This window comes from Galeopterus variegatus, unplaced genomic scaffold (genome assembly GCF_000696425.1).
Source record: "Galeopterus variegatus unplaced genomic scaffold, G_variegatus-3.0.2 Scaffold4950, whole genome shotgun sequence".
Classification (NCBI taxonomy): Eukaryota; Metazoa; Chordata; class Mammalia; order Dermoptera; family Cynocephalidae; genus Galeopterus; species Galeopterus variegatus.
In genome coordinates this window covers 88,598-113,487 of record NW_007731061.1, presented here as the reverse complement: position 1 = coordinate 113,487, position 24,890 = coordinate 88,598, and the positions used below count along the sequence as shown (strand labels likewise).

The following is a 24,890-nucleotide window of genomic DNA, read 5'->3' as shown; positions in this document are numbered from 1 at the left end:
CTCAGCCAGTGAGCTGCCGGTCTGTATGTGGGATCCGAACCCTCGGCGGGAGCGCTGCCACGAAAAATACAATATGCTGTTATTGGAAATGCAGTTCTATATGTGTTTCTGTAATGAGGCCAGTTCGATGATCTGCTTTAAGACTGTTAAATTGTGTTCCAAATGCTCCATTCTATGGAAGTACTATGATCTCTGATCTGAGACATCTGGAATGCAGCAACTCACTCAAGCCCAAGTGTGGCAGTGGTCAAGGAGGTCAGTCATCTAAAGCAGATGTGAAACTACCATTTCTCTGTTTTCACTGCATGCCATGTATGTTCATACTTTTTGTCTTTGCTTGTTTTCCTTCCCACCCACCTCCACTCCCTAAGTACTGAAAACGTGTTTCTCCATCTTTAAGACACAACTAAAATGCTACCGCTTCTGAGGAGCTCTGATTACCTTCCTGTGGATATTAGTTGCTGCTTTCCTAGATTCCAGTACTCTTTGGTATAGTCACCCATTATAGTATTTATTTCATTTTTCCTTATATAATTACTCTTACTCACCTAGAATCATCCTACAAAATCCTACATTCCTTAGGGAAGAATCATGTCATTCTTTCTTTTTTTTACATCTCCCCTTAGCAACTGTGATAGTTGCTCAGTAAATGTCAGTAAAATGAATAAAGGAATCCAAAAGGTGGAGGCAACACAGACATCCATTGACAGGTGAATGAGTAAACAAAATGTGGTATATGTACACAATGGAATATTATTCAGCCCTAAAAAAGGAAAGAAATTCAGACACATGATACAACATGGATGATTCTCGAGGACGTTATGCTGAGTGAAATAAGCCAGCCATAAAAGGACAAATACTGCGAGATTCCACTTATATGAGGCACCTGGAGTAGTCAAATTCATAGAGACAGAAAGTAGAATGAGGGTTGCAGGAGCTGGGAGAAGGGGGATGGGGGGGTTAGTGTTTGATGGGACAGTTTCAGTTTTGCAGGAGGAAGAGAGCTCTGGAGATGGACAGTGGTAATGATTATACAACAATGCAAATGCACTTAATGCTGCTGAGCTGTGCACTTAAAAATGGTTAAGATGGCCAATTTTATGTGTATTTTGCCATAATTAAATTTAAAAAAAAATAAGGAATAAGAGAGAGCAGTGTGACTCCTACTCAGGTGGCTGCTAAACACCTATTTATGGCTGAGAAAAACAGACCCGGAGCTGGGGTGGGCCTTAAATTTCTGCCAGTATTCACGTATCTTCATAGATCTCTCCTTTCCTCTCAGCACAGGCAGACTGAAAAGGCAAACCAGAGACTCACTATGATTTGCTCAAGTAACCCAGACAAGAGGGCTGGACCTCCCCTCAATGGTGGGAGGGGGTGAGAGGGGGAGACAGCTGAGAACTGAAAAGTTAAAAAGCAATTCAATGTATATGCTCTTCAGCCATCCTGAGGGTTGAAGAGGAACTAAGAGAGACTTTAAAAATATTTAAATTGGGGGTGTTAGTAGATGAAAATGTATAGGTTAATGAAGAAAATACCTGATTTTACTTTTGTATTTGCTTATAAGGTTTTTGTAAGATGCCACCTTTAAAATGATCAAACTAAATTATTTTAACAAAAATATATTTTTAAATAAATAAGATGTGGAAAATTCATGGCCTATTCCTGCTCAGGTTGCTAAGTTTGGATCTATATGACCAAGGCTGCAGCACCACTGCAGGGTGGCAACATTGCAAGATTTCCGGAGGGTGGTTATGTTGGAAAAATACAAAATTAATTCTTTCAGTAGCTTGTTTTGCCTTTAGAACAGAACCTGCTTATTGTATCAGCTTTACTGATAATCAACTGCTCTATTCCCGCTTTTGTAAATGTGCTTGCTTATTGCAATGACTTCTGTACTGGCTGCATGAATGCTGAGAGAACAAAACTTAAAAGAGCCTGGAAGAGTCCGCCTATATAAGCCCTGTAAGACCTAAACTTGGGGCTCAGATTTTGAAGTGCTAGCTCATCTGGGCCCACCAGTGTAATAAAATACCTGACTCTCCAACCCTCTGAGTGCCTACTGCTTCTCTGTTGAAGTCCATTTCATAATACTCATTTTTGGTTTTGGCTCAGGAAAATTAATTACAGGCAAATGGCATAGATCTGAAGATTTTAACCTCATAAAAGCTTTGCCCTCTCCTTTCTCTCTCTCTCTCTCTCTCTCTCTCTCTTCTGCGATCATCAAGAGAACAGCTGGTACTGGAGAGCTCTCTGACAACAGTCTCAGTGTCAACACCACCCTCTTTCTTTACCTTGACCCCAAGGTCCCATTGCTGGGTTTTCACTCCATGTGCTTGAGCCCTGACTCTTCGTTTCTTTTCTTTTATTATCTCTCATCAGTTTTATTCTTCATGTCCCTGACTTCGTACCCTCTGGCAACAGACTGGGTCTTCTCAAAACTGCAGAGAGGGGTCTCTTTGGAGGATTCTTCTCTCCCCAATGCACTTTGGTGTTTTGGGAGGGAGTGGGGGCAGCTGGCCAGTGCCAGATCTGAACCTGTAGCCTTGGTATTGCAAAGCTGCGCTCTAACCAACAAGCTAATAGCCAGCCCCATCTCTGCAGGGCACTTTGGTTTAAAGTAACTCTTGGTTCAGTGCCTACTAAAGCTAAACAGTACAGTGTATGTGCCCTGTGTCAGGAAGTCTGCTCCTGCGTGTATCCATACAGAAATGGGTGTCTGTGTCTGCCAAAAGACATGTGCAGATTGTTCACAGCAGCTCTATGCATAACAGCCAATAGCTAGCAACAGCCCAAATGCCCCTCAACAAGGAAATGGATAAATTGTGATGCATTCACAGAATGGGATGATACACAGCAAAGAGAAAGAATGAATTATTGCTGTATATGATGCCATACATGGATGAATCTCAAAGGCAATGAGCAAAAGAAGTCAACCACACGAGTAACACACACTGTACAGACACATCCAAACCTCTCTCTGTATACATCTCCATGGTTCGAAACAAACAGGCAGAGCTCATTTATAGCGATACACTAGAAAAGTGGTTACTTCTGTGGGTGATGCAGACTAGAAGGGGGCACACAGGAGCCTACTGGGGTTCAGAAACATTCTGTATCTTCACCTGGCTGGTGGTTACATGGGCCTGTATACATGTAAAAGATTGCCACATGTAGAGCTAGGGCTAGGTCTCACAGACCCCTAAAGCCCGTTCACAAATCCTTCACATGCAGGTCTACAAGCTAGGTAACAAGAAAAGGTCCCTGGAGCCTCGGTTGAAGAGATAATAAGCTTTATTCAGCACACACATGTCTAAGAGCTAGGCAGTCCAAAGAGAAACTGAACAGCTGCCAGCAAAGTAAACGGGCTCTATTTTTAGATGCGAGCTCTGACCACCAGCAGTTCAGAGTGACTGCTTCACACACTGAAGAACACACAAGAATAGCAACAAGCTAAAAAGATACACAGGCGTGTATGCACACTAACTCTATTCCCACACGACTTGTTTACAAAGAATGTGCTGCACCATCCTCAACCAGACCTGAGGCCAGGGGGCCTGACTAAACTACTCCATTTTCCTCACACCATGATTCATACACTTTATGTAAATCACACCTCAATTAAAAAGTAATAAAATATATTAAAAATTGTAAAAGAAAGTAGTGTGTAGATGACCACGACCTCAAAAGCAGAAGCAGGCCAGCTCTGTGGCTCTCCCACGTTCTGGCAGAGCCACCTCCCTGGGTCTGCAGGCAGGCGGAACTGGGGACCGTGAGCACCTGCCACCGAGCCATGCAAGCCCAGCAGCAGCAGCCCCGCCCCGGCAGAGGCAGCTCCCAGCCCTGCTTTTGCCCTCTCCTTGGCTGGGCACGTCTCGTTGGCACCTGCTGTCTGCGGGCACCGGTGGTCTCCCTGAAGCTGTGCCCCGCTTGCTTAAATGCACATGCTCCACCGCAGAGTTCAGGAACCCAAAGGCACAATACGCAGTATGACTCCCACCCAGTGTGACTCCCACTGCTAAATACCATGGGCACGTGGCGGGCGCCCTGCCCACCGGGCTCTCCCCTTTCATTTCTTTCCTCTGGGGTGCTGAAGAACAATCTCTCCATTTTCTATAGCATTCTGAATTAGCTCATTTTAAAAAAGAATTGGGAAAAAGCTCAATTTTGTTGTTATTTTAGACTCATGTATACAATATTACATGGAAATTTGTTTATTTTTTATTTTTTATTTTATTTTTTCCTTGTCTTTTTTCGTGACTGGCAACGGATCACAACCCTCAGTGTCGCGCCCGTACCGGACTGGGACGGCAACAGGATCGCAACCCTCGGTGTTGCGCCCGCATGGTGTTGTGCCCGTACCTCGCTCAGCCAGTGAGCGGCCGGTCTGTATGTGGGATCCGAACCCTCGGCGGGAGCACTGCCGCGCTTCCCAAGCAGCACACTGTAGCAGTGCGCCACCGTAAATTTGTTTTTTAAACTACATAGCTGTCAGTCTAAAAGTTAAAAATAATAATAATAATAAGCCTGTTGGAACTGCAGTATGGTGGACCTGCTGTCTTCTCCTCGGGAAAACAATTTACAGTAACACTGGTATTAAGTACTGAAGAGATTTACTCAAAGTGAGAACCACGTAAAGTCTCGCAATGACCTCCATGTATGTACACAATAACTTAGGAAATACCTGGTGGTAGAAGTGCTGCAGCGGGAGATTTGTTTCATTCGCTCTTTATGACCCAGAGAGAAGAGCGGGAGGGAGTGTGGCATGGTTAGGGGGGATGAGCTCCGGGGGAATGAGCTCCCTGGAGAAGAGCTGTCCCAGAGAGATAAAGCCCCCCATGCAGAAGGAAGCCGAGGAGAGGCAGACAGAGCCAAGGCCAATAGCAATTACCTCGGGAGGCTGATTACTCATTTCGCCTTAAACCAATAGACTTTGTTCAATATTTGGAAGGGAGGCCCAGTGCTGCACAATGTGGAGGGATAGGGGTGCCAGGAGGAAGAACAGTGTGGCAGCTGGTGGCCTGTCCTCTGTTGTCCTGAAGGAGTCAGCTCTCTCTAACTCTGCACACCAACTCACCAAACCCCAAACCTGCATTAACCAGACCCTCCCCCACCCTCCAGAAGGCCATCTAGCAGCAGGGCTTGTAAGTGTCCCTCACCCCTGAGGCTCATCAGCTAGTCCTCACATCTACCTACTCTACTCTCCCAGGAGAAGTGCTGGAAACCAAGTCCCCACCTCACCACACGTCCAGGAAGTTGTCAGCATTCTTGAGAGACTGATGTCTGGGCAACTGCACCTGGTCCCGCCTTTAATTCAGCTCTGCATGGAGCTATTCCAGACCATTTATAAAATCCACAGTAAGAATATGGAAAAATTTGGCATTTAACCCAATTCTTAGTTTTAAAATCTCCAAAATTAGGATGATAATACCTAACACACAGGGTTGTTTTGAGGCTAAATGAGATTCAATGCCTGGTATACAGTAGGTGTTCAGTAAATGTTGGTTCCTTCCCATTTCCACCCCTTCCACCCTATCCCATGCCTCTTAGAAAAGATGAGTTGGTAAGTTTGTTTCCTCCAGACTGCTTGGCCAGCAGTGAAGATATACTGCCCAATGTGGGCAGGGCCAACTTCATTCCAGCCTGGTGGTCTCTCCATAACTCCACAGAAATTCAATTAGGTTTGTGACAGTCTGATGCAGCTGCTTTGATGCAGGAGCACTTTGATATGGCTGAAAAAGCCACCATTGTTTTTTACCTTAAGAAACATTACAAATAATGTGAGAAACAAACACCCTCTTCTTTCCCCAAGACTCACCCTACCAATAACTCCCATCTCCAGATGGCTGTCAATTCTGCATGTGGCCTAGTAACAAACAAACAAGCAGATGGCAACGATCTCACATTTGGACAAGGCTGAAGGAAACAATTATGTCACAGAGTTCCAAAGTCCAACTGCCACATCAAACCAGCTACAAAAATAGGAGCTAACCAAGGTGTTCTGCTTTACTAGGACTGTGTTCACAAACCAGCAGAACAGTCACTGCTTCAGAAAGCGGGAATCCTGTGTAGGGTGTATTTTAAAATCACACCACAAACAGCCTTTAAGAAGAGTAGATCACGTTCCAAGAAAGGTCCCTTTATTCTGCTGGGTTCTTTGATGGTAATGGCCGTGTGAAAGTGGCCTGCAGCTAAGTTTGCCCACTGGGGTCAGACATCCTTTTTTTTAAATAGCCTTTTTTTTTTTTTAATCACAATCCTTATTAACGCTTATATATATAGTATGATCAAAACAAGTTTCACAAAACAATTCTTATCCTTATCACACACACACTCTATTTTCTATTCTATCCTGTTTCATTTACGAGAACATCTGGTTGTGACTCACTGAATCGATTCTACTGCCTACTACCGGATTATGACACAGTTTGAAAAACAATGGGCTAGGATGCTGAATTACTCTACAAAATAGAGAAAAATAAATGGGTGGTTTCTGGGGGTAACTAGGAAAGAACATGCAAGGAGGAGGCACGGGAAAGGGAAGAGAGAGAGAAAAGAGCCTATCGAGGCACGAGGCTGGAGCCAGAATGGGGTGAAGTGACCAACAGGCACCGGCAGGCCGCCCTACTGAGGACATCACTGATGTCCACTCTGAGCTGTTGGCCTTGGGCACCGGGACCCACGCCTGCTCCTGAACACTCAGTGAAGTCTATTCCTCACACACACACCTCCTGTCAGTGGGTTTTAGGTAGAAATGGAGGGAAAGGCTAAACCTCATTTCTGTGCAGAACACACACAGCATTTATGGATGAAGGCAAAACCCGGAAGCTAGACTGATGGTGGACACAGGGGCTGGGAGTCAGGAAGTCACAGCAACAGGGCAAGCATCTGCACCCCAGGTGCAGCGGGCATTCAGACCAGTCTTAGCTGGATCTTGGGGGCAAGGTTATACCAGGACTGCCAGACCCAAGATCCCAAACCCCAACTTCTCAGGGACAGTGTCACAAGCAGAGAGAGCAGTGTGAGGAAGGCAGAAGAGAAAGGAGAAAGGGGTGGAAGGACAGCAGGAAGGACTCATGGTTCACAGACTGAGGGGCTCTGCTCTGGAACAAGGGAGGGCTGACATGGAGACTGGATGACACCCTAAGACAGGGAGTGGATTAGAGAGCGCTGGGGGATGCAGAAGAGGAGGAGAAAGGGGTGGAAGGACAGCAGGAAGGACTCATGGTTCACAGACTGAGGGGCTCTGCTTTGGAACAAGGGAGGGCTGACATGGAGACTGGATGACACCCTAAGACAGGGAGTGGATTAGAGAGCGCTGGGGGATGCAGAAGAGGCACAACCTGGAGAGAAACATATGGAGGGACAAGAATGACTCCAGGGGGAAGCAAGGGAGGTGGGGGGCAGGGAATTGAAGGTGAAAACAGGATAATACTGGGACAACTTATTTATGCCATAGAAATTGTCCTTAGACAGACAAACAGGAGGCATTGCAGTCCGGTTTGTCACTTAATCTCTGAACGTCAAGATAACTTTTTGCCAATCCCTAACAGTAAAATAAGGAGAATGCTTCATTAGAGAACATGCTTCTCAGGCACAGGCACAGCTTTCCCCAACTCTGTCCCCTTTTCTCTTGCCGTATTCACTGGACACAGTGACAATGCAAACACTCAACTCTCCGTGTGTGGGAGAGTCTCAGGTACAGCTATACGCCGCACGAGTGGCATTCTCAGACTTAACAACTTTGACTTTTTCCTCTTCAAAGTACACAATTATTTTTGTTCTGTTTTATAACTTAGAAACAAACCTTTTTAGGACATCTTCTTTGTGCTTTTTCCCCAAGGACTGTAATAATTTCACTGACGGTCAGTTATAGTCTCTGTCTGGATTGTTTCCATCTTTATAGCTGGAGATTCTAACTCAGAGCTACCTACATCAGTTTCAATGCTGTCCTGTTCGTATTGTTGCTTGCTCAAAAGTCTTTGAAAATTAAAACTCATTCTTGCAAGAGATTCTGATCAAATTTTTTTCTCTCTCTTCTTGGACATTACAGAGGCATGTAATAACGTTTCCTAGATAAGTACACCTTTACTCCATTTGAAACTTAAGGCAGTGTCTAACTCTCTAAAAATGTTTCAGATTTTTTTAAATGGCAGCATTATTCCAACAAAAATACCAGTATGTCGGCACTGAAAAATAACACAGCATATGGTAATGTTAATATACCAAAACATCAGAGCACCAGAAAGTGGCACGGCAGCCTCTACTGTTGAGCGTCAAAGATCTGCTCTGTATAATTGTTGGAGTGAATCACAGAGTCTCATATGGCTTGGATGACAGTGACATACTCTTCCTCAATTCCTCTGCCTCTCTGCAGCCACCTGTACTGACAGCCCAGCAACCTGCTGAGAACATCCTGTTGGTGAATTCAGGTTCCAGTAGGCTTCCTGCTTTTCTAGTGACCGTCCTCGTCCAAGCAGTATGCAATCTAAAGAGATGCCACTAGGGGGAGACGTTACACTCCAGATGCCTAACAAGACCACCCTCCACACACTTCTTATACACCCCTCTGGATTCATAGGGGCAAAATCTATTGCCACAGATGAGTAAAAAGCAGCCTACAAACATCCCTCATGAAAAATTTTAAGAGAAAAACACAATATCCAACTAAGTTGCTTTTAAAATTAGGAACATAACGAGGGAACTTAAATCTTTATTTACTCAACACTGGTCAACACATAACAATTATTAGTACTTATATTTATACACTGAGCAGTTTACAGAAAGAAAAAGAGAGACAGCATGGTGCAGAAAACCAAAGATGGGAGGAGAAAGAGAGAAGGCATGAGAGAAGAGAAGGGGAGAGAGAGTTAACAGTTCAATAGTCAGAATCCTAAGGGGGTGGGGGTGGGGGGGTTGGAAATGGGAAAAACAGGCAAAGTCTAGAATAGTGGTTTTTAACTTTTTTTCATCATGGTCCACTTCGGGAATATGAGAAACTGGGCCTCTCCCCATACAATAGCCATATGTTTCTGTACTCAGGTGGTCCATGAATGAGGTTGGTTGAGAACTCCTGCTCTAAACAAGGCTTCGGGGAAACAGAAGCAAAGAGAAAGAGGCAGAGAGGTGAAGAGATGGATGGACAGCCACAAGGAAAGGAAGTTGGCAGCGAGAGAAGGCCACCAGCAGTTTCTGCCCTCACACACCGGCTGCCCATTCCAGGGCCACCTCTGGGCTGCACCCTGAAGACAAGCAACAAGGAAAGGAAGTTGGCAGCGAGAGAAGGCCACCAGCAGTTTCTGCCCTCACACACCGGCCGCCCATTCCAGGGCCAACTCTGGGCTGCACCCTGAAGACAAGCATCCACAGTGCCCCTTCATCTACCACCCCAGCTTCTCACTCCTCATCAAAGCTTACTCCCCACATTGAAAGGGGGCACTGTGGTCTTAAAACTTGCTGATGTGAGCCACTCTAGAGCAACACCAAGAGGAAGCCCACATTCCTGGGGCCTGTGTTTAGCTGTGTTATCTTGGCTCACCGTCTACCCCTCACGTTCTCTGTTTCTCATTTGTACAATGAAGGGATTCCAATGGATGAAAACAAGCATTCTTGAATCAGTACAATGTCAGCTCAGAAGCCCTCCGGGTGCAGCAGGAGTCCCAGGTATCATGGATAGGACCGCAGGAGCAAAGGCTGTGAGAGAGATGAGCTACAGGAATGGGGGCAGGAATGAAGGGAAGCTCCCTTTTCTGGGGGAGGCAGGAACCTCCCTTTTTGTACTTCTGCATGGTGTGGTGGTCTTATGTTTAAGGAAGTTGGCTATCTGTATGGAAACCTTCAACCGAAAGTATCCAAATCTGACATCTGCCCTAGGCCTCTCCCTTTTCTTAGAGTACCAGGTGGGGATAGCCCAGGGGGGCATTTTGGAACTGAGTTTTATAAATTTCAACTTGACTAACTGCAAATACATAGCCACGACGGGGCTGATGGGTTAGCTCAGTTGGTTAGAGCTTGGTGTTATAACACCAGAGTCAAGGGTTCGGATTCCCATGCAGGCCAGCTGCCAAACAAACACAAATATGTAGCCACGGCTTAAGGTTTTCACTCCAGTATTCCCACTAAGAGATGAAGAGCTACAGGAAGAAGGTATTGTTGGGGCTGGAGCAGGGATAATATAAGGAATGAAGTTTCCAGATTAGGCCAGCCCTTTTACAGGAATAAGGACTCCTGACAGAAAAACCTCATGTTGTTTTCTTAGGGGTTATATTTCCTAAGCATCTGGGGGCCGGGGGGGGCAGGTATAGCTCAAAAGAAGGGAGGCTTTGTTTTGGATGACTTGGAGCAGACAGTGTTCCATTCAAGGGATCAAGGTGGGTTGGGCAGGGGTAAGGGATCAAGGAAGAAAGGAATAGATCAAGTGTGAAAATTTTGTGCCAAACAACTTCTACAAGTTTCTTTCCAGCTCATCTGACCCCTTTCAGTGAGCTGTGTGCACTAAGCTGTTGATTTGACCATCTTTCTACTTCCTTCCACTGAGGTGAACGTGGAAGCCGTGTGGCATCCATTCACTTACAATCCCATAAGAGAAGGCGCTGGGACAAAAGCGAATCATGAGCTCCTCCCCTCTGGCCACGCTGACGCTCCTTAGCACAGCTTGTGCCCAGGGCGGGCTGGCGGGTGCACGCCTGCTCCCCACTCGTCCACCCCATGGTCTGGCAAGCTGCTGCAGAGTGAGGGCTCTGGGGCAGACGGGGAGGGAACACATCTAGAGAAGCTTTAAAAAGCACTCGTCCCATTTATTCATCCATCTGTGATACAGAAGGTTTACCTGTTGCCCGGGGAGTCCACAATCCATGGTGGGGGGAATGTTTTTTCAAAGTGTGGTCTTTGGGCTGTGGGCAGCAGAATCATGTGTGCTTTTAAAATTCATATTCCTGGGTTCCACCTCAAGCTACTGAATCAAAAATCTTTGAGAACTCTGTTTTTTCACAATCCAACCACCCTCCCCCTCCCCCGACTTATTTATTTATTTTGGGGGCAGCTGGCCAGAATGGGGATCCAAACCTGTGACCTTGGGGTTATAAGGCTGCACTCTAACCAACTGAGCTAACTGGTGAGTCCATCCCCAGGTGATTTTTATGCAAAGTAAAATTTGGGCATCTGTGTTTTATTAGAAAGAGCTCTTCTCTGAGACTCAGGAGAAGTGGATTTCTAGTCTTGGTTTTCCTTCAAACTAACTGGACCACAGTTTTGGGGTTGGATCAGGGGTCTACAACTATAGCCCTTGGACCAAATCTGGCCCACTGCCTGTTTTTGTAAATAAAGGTTTATTGGAACACAGCCCTACCCATCTGTTTATGTATTGTCTGTGGCTGCTTTTGTGATTGAGTCGTTGCCAAGGAGACTGTCCCAATTAGAGAGCCTGAAATATTTACTCTATGGCCCTTTACAGAAAATGTTTGCCTGTCTCTGTGTTATATTATTTATAAGAACTTTGTCAACACTGAGATTCTTTAAAAGAGAATTAACTGCCTCCTCCATAGACATATTTATAGTCCGTATCAATAATTTCTTTTATTTTAGACATGCTAGGGAAAGTAAAGAAAGCCAGAGACAGAAGAGGAAGAAGACAACCTTTGGGGACTGAGAGCTAGGTGATTAGTGCCACTGAAAAGACAGACAAAAGCGAAATTCAAGAAAAGGCGGGATTCCTTGTTCAGAGTTTGTTTTCAACCAATGAAAGGTGGTCTGTTCTAAAACCGTGAGGCAGATAAAATCAGTTTCAGTGCCTACAACCTTTCACCTAGCGTCATTCAAAACACCTTCCGAACTCATCGCTTACCTCCCAGGCTAAACCATTATATTCCCTTCTACTGTACAAAACTTCCTCTTTATCTCCTCCATTCAGAAATAAAGGTGTTAATCTATAAATCAATGCACGCTGATAAGCTGAGATGAGGGAAGAGAACGAAAGCCCACTCTCAAGTAGAGGTGACATTTCAACTGCATCTCTGTTACCTGATGGCAAGGCTCTAACCCATTAGTCACTAATATTGAGAATTTTGATTTAATAATTGAGTTGAGCATCTGGGAGGTTCCAGGACTTGGGCCACGTGCTTGGCTCCTCTGAGGGGCACACCGTCCACCTACATCCTTCTCTCCCCTTCTTGATGCAACCACATCTTCCCACCACTCAATCATTCTCCCTTCTTCATTCACTGAAGCCTACAGTACCTGGTCCCAGTTTTCTTCTGCAACCCAGCTCCTGCCACCATCCTCAGCACCTTCAGGGTCTATACCAACGACCCTACAACAAGAAGCACAGCCTCATCTCCAGTGACCCTCTTGTACACTCCACTTTGGTTACCTACTCCCAAAGTCATAGGCCAGGCTGATCTCAAAAACTGGAGCTGGACTCCCTCAAAGCCAGGAATGTCCCTTCACTGCCACCTGCCCCCAACACACACCAAACACTTTAGAAAAACTGTTAACTCTTCTTAGGATTGTGACGTATTAGAGGCTACAGGCCTAGGGAGACAAGAGGACCCAGACAGGGCCTCACAACCACTAGCTCACGACAGAATCTAAGACATCCCCACATTGCCAAGAGGGAAGAGAACCAACTCGGCAAGATAAGACCTAGCTGTGGACGAGGCCCCCAGCAAAACTGCTAGATAAGGACGAGGGATGGTTGGGCACTGGAATGACGAGTACCACTAGCAATAAGAAATATGAATCTATTAAGTTCAAATAATGCTTTAGAAATAAGTCAACGACCATCTGTGGAAAACATAGTGTCATCAATTACAGATCAGCTTAACATCAATTATAAGATACAAGCTATAACAGAAAGTAAACAAAATTCTTGGCATCCTTTAAATCACCGACAAGCCTGAGGGTTCACACCCTGATAGAACTGCACAGCTGAACAAAGCTAGCGAGACTCCACACCTACTTTGCTTAATCAAACTCAAGATCACTCATCTTGGGAGGTTATTGCTGCTGGCAAGTGTTGTACATCCGCCTCACTCCTTCCTTCTCTCAGACGATTACTTTGTATCTTCCCTGAACTCCTTAAGTGTCCAACATCTCTCCAATCCCTACTCTTGAGGACCTTCCTTTCTACTTCACTCTGAAAGTTGACACAGATGGGAGAGAATCCCCTCAAGCTCCCACCACCACCCACCTGCTCATACCGTGCCCACCCACTCCACACTTCTCTTCTGGCTATGGATGACATGTCTTTGCCCCCAGCCAAGAACTGTCCCTGCACTTGCACATTAGGTCTTCTCTTCTCTGCCTACCCAGGACGTTGCTTTGGCAATTCTCCCCCAGTCTGTGCATCACATTTTCCTTCTCTGTTGCACTGTTCTCATCAGCACACAAACATGCTATTATTTCTTTCATCTTAAAAAAATTTTCTCTGCAGCCCATTTTTCTACTTTCCTTTATAGCAAAGCTCCTTGGAAAGCTGCTTATACTCTCCCTCCGTTGTATTTTAGTCTCACCCTGTCGAGCTAGATCACAGACCTTTCTACCCAGTCCTATGCAGGTCCTGAGTCAGGTAGTTGAAAGAAAAACCGAGCAGCTGCTGGCAAAATGGACATGCTTTATTTTTAGATGCAAGCTCCACTGACCAGCCAGCTGCTGCCTTCCATACATAATAGCGGCAACCAGCCAAAGGGTACTGCGTGCGCACTAACTACTCCTACGTAACTTGTTTACAGCAGATGTGCTGAATCATACCCAGCCAGACATGAGGCAAGAGGGCCTAACCAAACCAACTCCACTTGCCTCACACACCCTGAATGGGTTTTCTCCTCCACCACTCCACCAAAACCATTTGTTTGAAATTGACTTCTGGTTGCTAGGTCAATGGCCATTTCTCAGTCCTCATCAGATCTGTCCTAGAAGCAAGTGACACAGTGGATCGTACTCTCCCTTGAAGAACTTTCTTCACTCCCCTTCTGGGAACGCACGCCCACCTTTCTGGCCATACCTTCATCTCTCTTGCTAGTTTCCTGTTGTCTTCCCAATTCTTAGTGCTGGAATGTCCAGCCATCAATCATTGGACCCCTTCTCTTCCTTATCTCGGCTTATTATTTAGGTGTTATCATGTAGCCTCATGGTTTTAAATATCATCTACATGCTGATGTGTCCCAAATCTGTATCTCTAACTCAGACTTCTCTCCAATCCAGCTATCTACTTAAGATCTCCATTTAGATATCTAATAGGCAGCTCAAATTCAGCATATCCAGAAATTGACCTGATATTCTCCCTGACACCTGTTTTTCAGGAAGTCTCCATCTTTATTAAAGGCAATTTCCACTCTTCCAGTTTTTCAGGCCAGAAACTTTGATCGTCCTTGAATCCCTTTTCGCTCCCATGCCACATCCAATTTGTCAGCCAATTGTGTCAATTTCTAGCTTTCTAACTTTGTTCAGCAGTGTGAGAACTGGTGCCTATGCAGTTCTTTCAAGACCTAACCCAGAATTAGGCCCCTTCTCACCATCTCCACTGATACCGTCATCTCTTGCTTGGATTATTATGATGGAGTTCAAATTGGTCTCCTTGCTTTGGCCTGGTCTCCCCTATAGTCTGTTCTTGTAACAGCATCCAGAGTGGTCCAGTCAAAATACAAGTCAACTGGGGCTGAGAAAGCAACTGAAGCTGGTGGGGCCTCATGGTCTCCCCTATAGTCTGTTCTTGTAACAGCATCCAGAGTGGTCCAGTCAAAATACAAGTCGACTGGGGCTGAGAAAGCAACTGAAGCTGGTGGGGCCTCAAGTGCTGTGGCCAGTGGAATAGTCAGGAACAAGGAGGTGAACAGCAATTTGGGAGACTGATTACATACAAAGCAATGAGTAAAAGAATAAGTGAATTGAGAATAACAGGAGCAGTGTTTCTCATTGTCAGAAAAGGGAATAACATATATGAGAAGGGGGAAGGTTAGAATGAACTGTGTGGTGCTGGATTGGAATTGCGGGTATTATTGTGAATCTAAATTTTAGGTAGATGGACAGATAGATAGAGATATAAAATAGATATAGATGTCTGTTTGTGTGTGTCTATGTATGCATGTATTTCCTAACTCTGTCCACTGATAGGGCATAGAAGAAGAGACACCCCAGAAGCAATGAATACATCAAAGGCCCATGTCTTGGTTTCTAAGCCATTCTCCATTAAAGGAATCAGGACTCCTTGGAGAAATGATGGATTACAGGGTTGATACTATGCAAGTACAATAAGAGCTTGGAAAACCTTGTGCCAGAGAGTAAGAAAGAGTTCAAAAAATGATGGGGATGTGACAAAAGGAAACAAGAGCTGGCCAAATGTGGGATAATTTGAGCATCAATATAAAAATAGTAGTAATGAATTATATCCCATTGATTAACGTAAGAATCCCAGGTCCTTTTTGATATAAATAAATAAATGGGGGAGAAGAGAAAACTCTTCCTTAAAGTAAAAGCCAACTAACAAAAGTGTAAAGAATGATGCAGTTTTCATTGTAGAACTCTTTCACCTCCTTGGTTAAATTTATTCCTAGTTACTTTATTTTTTGTAGCTATTGCAAATGGGATTGCTTTCTTGATTTATTTTCCAGCTAGTTTGTTTTTAATTTATAGAAATGCTACTGATTTTTGATTTTGTATCCTGCAACTTTACTGAATTTATCAGTTCTAAGAGTCTTTTGGTGGAGTCTTAGTTTTTTCTATATATAAGATCACATTGGGAGCAAATAGGAACAAGTTGACTTCCTCTTTTCTAATTTGGATGCCCTTTATTTCTCTTGCCTAATTGCTCTGGCTAGATATTCCAGTACTGTGTTGAATAAGAATGCTGAAAGTGGACATCTTTGTCTTGTTTCTGTTCTTAGAGATAAAGCTTTCAACTTTTCCCCATTATGATATTATGATGTTAGCTGTGGGTTTGCCATATATGACCTTTATTGTGTTGAGATGTTAGCTGTGGGTTTGCCATATATGACCTAATTTGCTGAGTTTTTTTAATCATTAAGGGATGTTGAATTTTATCAATGCTGTTTCTGCATTTGAGATAATCGTATGGTTTTTGTCCTTCATCGTGTTGACATGGTGTATCACATTAATTGATTTGTGTATGTTGAACCATCCTCATATCCTGGGATAAATCCCACTTACACATGGTATATAATCTTCTTAGTGTGTTGTTGAATTCAGTTTGCTAGTATTTTGTTGAAATTTTTCAACTTTGTGCTCATCAGGGATATCGGCCTGTAATATCCTTTTCTTGTTGTTGTGTTCTTGCCTGATTTTGGTATCAGGTTGATGCTGGCCTCAGAGACTGAGTTTGGAAGAGTTTCCTCTTCAATTTTTTGGAATAGTTTGAGAAGAATTAGTATTAATTCTTCTTTAAATGTTTGGTGGAATACAGCAGTGAAACCTGGGCTTCTTTTTTTGTAGGTAGATTGCTGATTACTGATTCAATCTAGTTACTCATTATTGTTTTGCTCATGTTTTCCATTTCTTCTTGGTTTAGTCTTGGAAGGCTGCATGTGTCCAGAAATTTATTCATTTCCTCAAGCTTTTCTACTTTGTTGGTGTACAGTTGTTCATAGTAGTCTCTAACAATTTTCTGTATTTCTGTGGTACAAGTTGTACTGTCACATTTTTCATTTCTGATTTTATTTATTTGGGACTTCTTTCTTTTTTTCTTAGTCTGTCTAGCTAATGGCTTATCTTGTTTATCTTTCCAGAAAATCAACTTTTCATTTCATTCATCTTTTATATCTTTTTAAAATCTCTATTTCATTTAGTTCTGATATGATCTTTATTATTTCTTTTTATCTACTAATTTGGGGATTGCCTTGCTCTTGTTTTTTTAGTTTCTTGAGGGTGCAATGGCAGGTTGTTTATTTGAAATCTTTCCACTTTTTTGATGCAAGCACTTATTGTTATATACTTCTCTCATAGTATTGTGTTTGCAGTATCCCATAGATTTTGATATATTGTTTTTCTATTTTCATTTGTATCAAGGAATTTTTAACTTTTTTTTCTTCTTGATGCAAGCACTTATTGTTATATACTTCTCTCATAGTATTGTGTTTGCAGTATCCCATAGGTTTTGATATATTGTTTTTCTATTTTCATTTGTATCAAGGAATTTTTAACTTTTTTTTCTTCTTTTTTTTTTTGTCTTTTTTCGTGACCGGCAACAGATCGCAACCCTCAGTGTGGCGCCCGTACCAGACCGGGACCGGCAACGGATTCGCAACCCTCGGTGTTGCCCCCGCTCCTCGCTCAGCCAGTGAGCAGCCGGTCTGTATGTGGGATCCAAACCCTCGGCGGGAGCGCTGCCACGCTTCCCAAGCGGCGCACTATAGCAGTGCGCCACCGGGCCGGCCCTTAACTTTTTTTCTTAATCTCTTCTTTGATGCATTAGTTGTTCAGGAACATGTATTTCCATGTATTTTTACAGTTTCCAAAGATCCTCTTGTTATTGATTGCTAGTTTTATTCCATTGTTGTCTGAAAAGATACTTGATACAATTTCAATATTTTCAAATTGTTGGGACTTGACTTGTGACCTAATGTGGTCTATTGTGGGGAATGTTTTACGCACTGTTGAGAAGAATGCATATTCAGCAGCTGTTGAATAAAATGTTCTGTAAATGTCTGTTAGGTCCATTTGGTCTATAGTGCAGCTTAAATTCAATGTTTCTTTGCTTATTTTCTGTCTAGGTGATCTGCCAATGCCAAGAGAGTGGTGTTGAAGTTCCCAGTATTACTATATAGTGGCCTTCTTTATCTCTTTTTATGGTTTTTGGTTTAAAGTCTATTTTATCTCATATAAGAATAGCTACTCCGGGGCCGGCCCGGTGGTGGACTGGATAAGTGCGCCGCTTGGGAAGCGCGGCGGCGCTCCCTCCCGAGGGTTCGGATCCCACATACAGACCGGTTCCCGCTCACTGGCTGAGCGAGGCACGGGAGCAGCACCGAGGGTTGCAATCCCGTTGCCGGTCCCCGGTCCGGTACGGGGGCAACACTGAGGGTTGCGATCCGTTGCCGGACACGGAAAAAAGACAAAAAGACAAAAAAAAAAAAAGAATAGCTACTCCGGCTTGTTTTTCATTTCAATTCGCGTGGTATATCTTTTTCTGCCTAAAGTGATCTACAATTTAATGCAATCCCCATCAAAATACTAATGACATTCTTCACAGAAATGGAAAAAACAATCCTAACATTCATATGGAACAACAAAAGACCCTGAATAGCCAAAGCAATCCTGAGCAAAAAAGAAAGAAAAAGAAAAGCTGGAAGCATAACACTATCTGACTTTAAACTATATTACAAAGCTATAGTAACCAAAACACCATGGTACTGGCATAAAAATAGATACACAGACCAATGAAACAGAATAGAGAACCCAGAAAGCAGCGCATACACCTACAGCCACCTGATCTTTGACAAAGGCACCAAGAATACACACTGAGGAAGTGACTGCCTCTTCAATAAATGGTGCTGGGAAAATTGGACATCCATATGTAGAAGAATGAAACTAGACCTGTATGTCTCACCATATACCAAAATCAACTCAAAATGGATTAAAGAATTAAATATACATCCTGAAACTATAAAACTCCTAAAAGAAAACATAGAGGAAACACTTCAGGAAGTAGGACTGGGCACAGACTTTATGAATACAACCACAAAAGCACAAGTAACCAAAGGAAAAATAAACAAATGGGATTATACCAAACTAAAAAGCTTCTGCACAGCAAAAGAAATAATTAGCAGAGTGAAAAGACAACCAAGAGAGTGGGAGAAAATATTTGCAAAATATGCATCTGACAAAGGATTAACATCAAGAATATACAAGGAACTCAAAAAACTTGACAGCAAAAAACAAGTAACCCAATTAAAAAATTGGCAAAAGAGCTGAATAGGCATTTCTCAAAGGAAGATATATGAATGGCCAACAGACACATGAAAAAATGTTCAACATCACTCAGCATTTGGGAAGTGCAAATCAAAACCACACTGAGATACCATCTCACTCCAGTTAGGCTGGCTAATATCCAAAAGACTGAGAATAACAAATGCTTGTGAGGATGTGGAGAAAAGGGAACCCCCTACACTGTTGTTGGGACTGCCAAATGGTGCAGCCATTATGGAAAACAGTATGGAGGATCCTCAAACACCTACAGATAGACTGCCATATGACCCAGCTATCCCACTGTTGGGTATATATCCAAAGGAATGGAAATCATCATGTCAAAGGGATACCTGTACTCCCATATTTATTGCAGCTCTCTATAAAATAGCCAAGAGTTATCATCAGATGATGATAAATGCCCGTCATCAGAGGAGTGGATAAGGAACATACATTATGTCTACACAATGGAATACTACTCTGCTGTAAAAAAGAATGAAATACAGCCATTTGTAGCAACATGGATGAACTTAGAGAAAATTATGTTAAGTGAAAAAAACCAGGCATAGAGAGAAATACAGCACATTCTCACTTATATGTGGTAGCTAATAAAAACAAGTAAACAAACAAATAGAAGAAAAGTTCTCTCTTTGTCTTTGACTTTGATAGTTTGACTACAATGTGCCCCCCACCTGACCAGCAGGGCACTAGGCTTCTCCGTAAACCTTGCTTTGGTCAATTCAGCCTGCATGGGTGAGCAGGAGAGGAACAGGCTCTGCTCCATGGCAAGGAAGAAGGAAGAAGTCTTTCACACAACTGTATCTGTACCACATGGTTGTTTTTATACATGTATGTATCAGTGATCAAAAGAGTGTGTATTCTCCAGATGTTGGATGCTGTGTTATGTATATGTCCATTAGATCAAGCTCGTTAATTGTATTGTTCAAATTTTTTATATCACTAGTCATTTTTTATTTGGTTTAACTATCAATTGCTGGAAGTGCTGTATTAAAATGACCCACTGAGATGTTAGATTTGTTAGTTTTTTCTTGTGGTTTTGTCAGTTTTTGCTTTCTATATTTTGGGGTCAGATTAGTAGGTACATACCCACATAAAACAGTTTATTTTCCTAGTGAAATGAATTATTTTATTACATAGTAACATTTTATCTCTAATAATTCTACTTACATTAAAGACTATTTTATCTGATATTAATATAGTTCATCCTATCTTGGTTAATACAGCCAATTCTTATTACTTACAGTAGTTATGTTCTATAAAGATACCACTTATACTAAATTATCAAATACTGAAACATTGCTCCTAGGGGTAAAACAGGGCTAGGTTTCCATGAGCCTCTTGTCACAACATTTTTGTCAACCAACCAATGTATAACCTTGTTTTATGTGTGTTTCTGTTGGAAGACACCTTATTTAATACAAATGGCTGATTAATTAATATTGAAGTCATGGCCAACAGCACTATAACTTATACCTGAATGAAGCTCATCGCCATCCATGATAGGAGTGTAGACTGTTGGGTATTTTTTGCTTACCTTTTCCCCGCGGTAGGGAATCTCTCCTGGCTTTGGGCCGATCCTGAAGAAGAGCTGCAAAGCCCCCACAAGACTCTCCTGAGGGTGCTTCACTTGTCTTTTTATGCTGTCGTCCCAACTTTCTGAGCCTCAGCAGTCTTCCTCACTATTTTGTTGACTTCTGTTGTTTTCTCCTAGACGGTCTATTCAATGTGTCTTCTGTTTCTTCTTGAATCAGTTTTAGTAGTCTATGTCTCTCTAGGAATGCTCCATATGTCCTGGTATAGAATGTGTATGTTAGAATCTTTAGGTGGAGTGTTCCATATATGTTGGTTAGACTGAGGTGGTTGATTATCTTCTATATTCTCATTGATTTTATGTCTAGTTGTTCTACCAATTACTGAAGAGAAACTTAAACTATTATTGTTGAATTGTCTATTTCTCCTTCCCGTCTGTCATTTTCATTGCATGTATTTTGAGGCTCTATTTTTAGGTATGTATACATGTATAATCATTACATTTTCCTATGTATTAACACTTTTATCATTACAAAATATTCCTCTTTGATCTAGTAACTTTTTTTTTCTCTGAAAGTCTATTTCATCCGATATTAGCACAGCCATTCCTGATTATTGTTTGCACGGCATACCTTTTTCCATCCTTTCACTTTCAAACCTGTTTGTGTCTTTGGATCTAAAATGTACCTCCTATAGATGGCATATAGTAGGATGTTACTTTTTTACTCAGGTTGTCAGTCTCTACCTATTGATGGAGTGTTGAGCCCATTTGTGTTGAATATAATTATGGATATCACTGGATTTACATTTGCCACTTTAGTACTTGTTTGCTTAATGTCTACTCCTCCTCCTTCACTTCCTTATTCCTTCCATGTTTTAGTAGAACATGATAATTCCTATTTTTATATTTTTTGCTGGATATTTTAAAAGTTATTTTCTTACTCTAAGAATTATTGTATACATCTTATCAGAACTACTTCAATGCAATATAGTTCCATTCCCTTCCCCTTTCTTTGTGTTATTATTGAGATATATATCACCTATACAGGCTATAAATTTAACAATGGTTATAATTATTTTTATATAATCATACATCTTTTACACAGCAAGAACCTGTACCTTTCCAGTGGAAAGTTCTTACTGGTCACAGATGCCCAAGAAAATGTCCTCGAGTCTTCCTGTACTGTTGGAGCTATGTCTGCAGGTGCTGGTGAAGAACTCTTCTGAGCATTCTCAGGAGCAGTTTCTTCCAATACTGGCTCAGACTTTTCCTCTTTGATTTCAGATACAGGCTCTTGTTCTGGTTCTGGTTCAGGATCAGGCTCTGATTCAGCAACAGGATCCTCTAAATGTTCTTCCAAGTCATTGCTGACAGTCTGATCAAAGAAAGTTTCAGAATCATTGGGTACCACATAAGGTGTCTGCTGTCTTTCTTCAGGTTCTTCTACTTCTTCCTCAGATTCCTCCTTAGACTAAGTGAAAAAGCCACCAAAGACCTCACCTTGGTATCTGAAGATATTGTGAACACAGAACTTATTTGCAACAGAGCCCACAGAAACAAGGACAAATGTCTGTGTAAATTCCTCAAAGCCCAGTTGTTCTTAAGAGCAGCCCCATCACCTGGACCACCACAACATCATTTAGAGTGGCGCTTTAATATGGCGAATAGCCCAGTTGTTCTTAAGAGCAGCCCCATCACCTGGACCACCACAACATCATTTAGAGTGGCATGAGCTTTAATATGGCGAATCTTGGTGTGGCAGTTGGTGAAGGCTTGTGATTTCACTTTCCTGTCAATTTCTGTCCTTAGACCGTATCTGCTGGCTTCTCATTTGAATCCAATTCCATAGACATAAGAAGAGTTCTTTCCATAAAATCTATGTAGCATGTCTAGGCCTTGGTCCAGCAATTTGTATTATTGTCTCACAAATTCCCACCTGACCAGCAGGGCACTAGGCTTCTCCGTAAACCTTGCTTTGGTCAATTCAGCCTGCATGGGTGAGCAGGAGAGGAACAGGCTCTGCTCCATGGCAAGGAAGAAGGAAGAAGTCTTTCACACAACTGTATCTGTACCACATGGTTGTTTTTATACATGTATGTATCAGTGATCAAAAGAGTGTGTATTCTCCAGATGTTGGATGCTGTGTTATGTATATGTCCATTAGATCAAGCTCGTTAATTGTATTGTTCAAATTTTTTATATCACTAGTCATTTTTTATTTGGTTTAACTATCAATTGCTGGAAGTGCTGTATTAAAATGACCCACTGAGATGTTAGATTTGTTAGTTTTTTCTTGTGGTTTTGTCAGTTTTTGCTTTCTATATTTTGGGGTCAGATTAGTAGGTACATACCCACATAAAACAGTTTATTTTCCTAGTGAAATGAATTATTTTATTACATAGTAACATTTTATCTCTAATAATTCTACTTACATTAAAGACTATTTTATCTGATATTAATATAGTTCATCCTATCTTGGTTAATACAGCCAATTCTTATTACTTACAGTAGTTATGTTCTATAAAGATACCACTTATACTAAATTATCAAATACTGAAACATTGCTCCTAGGGGTAAAACAGGGCTAGGTTTCCATGAGCCTCTTGTCACAACATTTTTGTCAACCAACCAATGTATAACCTTGTTTTATGTGTGTTTCTGTTGGAAGACACCTTATTTAATACAAATGGCTGATTAATTAATATTGAAGTCATGGCCAACAGCACTATAACTTATACCTGAATGAAGCTCATCTAACACATGTATTTTTTCTGTAGGGCACATCACAACCTTCTTGTGCTTAGGAGTACTAGACAGCACTTAAGCTTTAGTTATCTGGTGCTCAAATTGTCTCAGATTTGGTCAAGGTGGTTCCTGTTTCCTTTTGACACATCCCCATTATTTCTGAACACTTCATTATATTCTGGCACAATAATATTTTTCAGACTCATCTTGTACTTTCTCAGTTCCAGCCTTGAAAGCATCAATTTCTCTAATTAGCCCTACCTCTTTTTAGGAGAGAATGGAACTTAGAAACCAAGATCTCATTGCTAGGTGTGTTCATTGCTAAAAGCCATAATGCAGGCTTTATTATTCTCCTTTCCCATATTTTAAACTTCCTTCTCCAGTGGTGAAAAACATGGCTCTCACTATACTCAGTATATTTGTTTGCTCAATTCTCGAATATACAGAAAGTAGTTTCAAAATTGTGTATTCTAATCTGTTGGGTTTTTTTGTCTATTTCACCTTGCATCTCTTGCAGTTTTGCTTTATATATCTGGTGCACAGAGTTCACAAGTGTTATATCTCTACTGTGAAGTGTGGCTTTTAGCATTACAATATGTCCTTCTTTGTCACATTTAATGCTTTTTGGCTTGAATTCTACTTTTTCTGATATCAAGATTGCAACACCTGCTTTCTTATTATTTCTATGTGCCTAGAACACCTTTGCCTATCCCTTTATTTTTAGCCTTTCTTAATACTGTGTTTTAGGTGTCTCATATACAGCATATAGTTGGGCCTTGCTTTGTGAACCAAATTGGAAACCTTTTTCTGTAACAGGGAGTTAAGATCATTCACATTTATTGACATGACCCCTATGTCTGATCTCTACTATGTCACAGTGTTTTGCTATAGTTATTAAGTATATTAGATTATATTTGCTATATATATTTTTTCTGTTATGTGTTTTCTGTACTGTTGTGTTAAATTTCTTTTGGTATTTAGGAAGGTTTATTCAAATGGTCATTTATAAATATGTTATTTTAAAATACTCATAAAATTCCCTTATCCCTTGTTTTCTTTACCATATGGTTTGTCAAATATTAGTGGTATCTTTTGACTCCCACTAATTGCCTACAAAACAATCTGTGAACTTATTTTACGCCTTCTTTCCTCTCCTAGTAAAAAAAATTTTTTAATTGTGGTAAATTACACATAAAATTTACCATCTCAACCATTTTTAAATGTACAGTTCAGTAGTTTCAAGTATCTTCACATAGTTGTGTCAATTTCCAGATTGCAAAACTGAAACTTTTCATCTTTTAATCTTGCAAAACTGAAACTCAGTACCCATTTAATAACAACTCCCCATCACCTCTCCCTGCAGCCCCTGGCAGCACCATTCTATTTTCTGTCTTTATAAATTTGACTAGCCTAGGTATCTGATATAAGTGGAATCATACAGTGTTTTTCTTTTTGTGACTGGCTTATTTCACTTAGCATGTTTTCAAAATTCATCTATGTTGTAGCATGTCTCTGAATTTCCTTACTTTCTAAGGCTGAATAATATTCCATTGTATGTCTATGCCGCATTTAAAAAAATCCATCCTTCCATTGATGGATAAGGGTTGTTTTCACCTTTTAGCTACTGTACATAATACTGCTATGAACATGAGTGTACAAATATCTCTTCAAGATACTGCTT

The 24,890-nt window shown here is 41.8% G+C and overlaps 1 pseudogene; it reads right to left on the bottom strand.

Annotated features, from left to right (window-relative positions):
* The window catches only part of LOC103604080, a 34,823-nt pseudogene extending 12,331 nt beyond the window's left edge, over positions 1 to 22,492 (bottom strand).
* Positions 22,493 to 24,890: the final 2,398 nt, after the last annotated feature.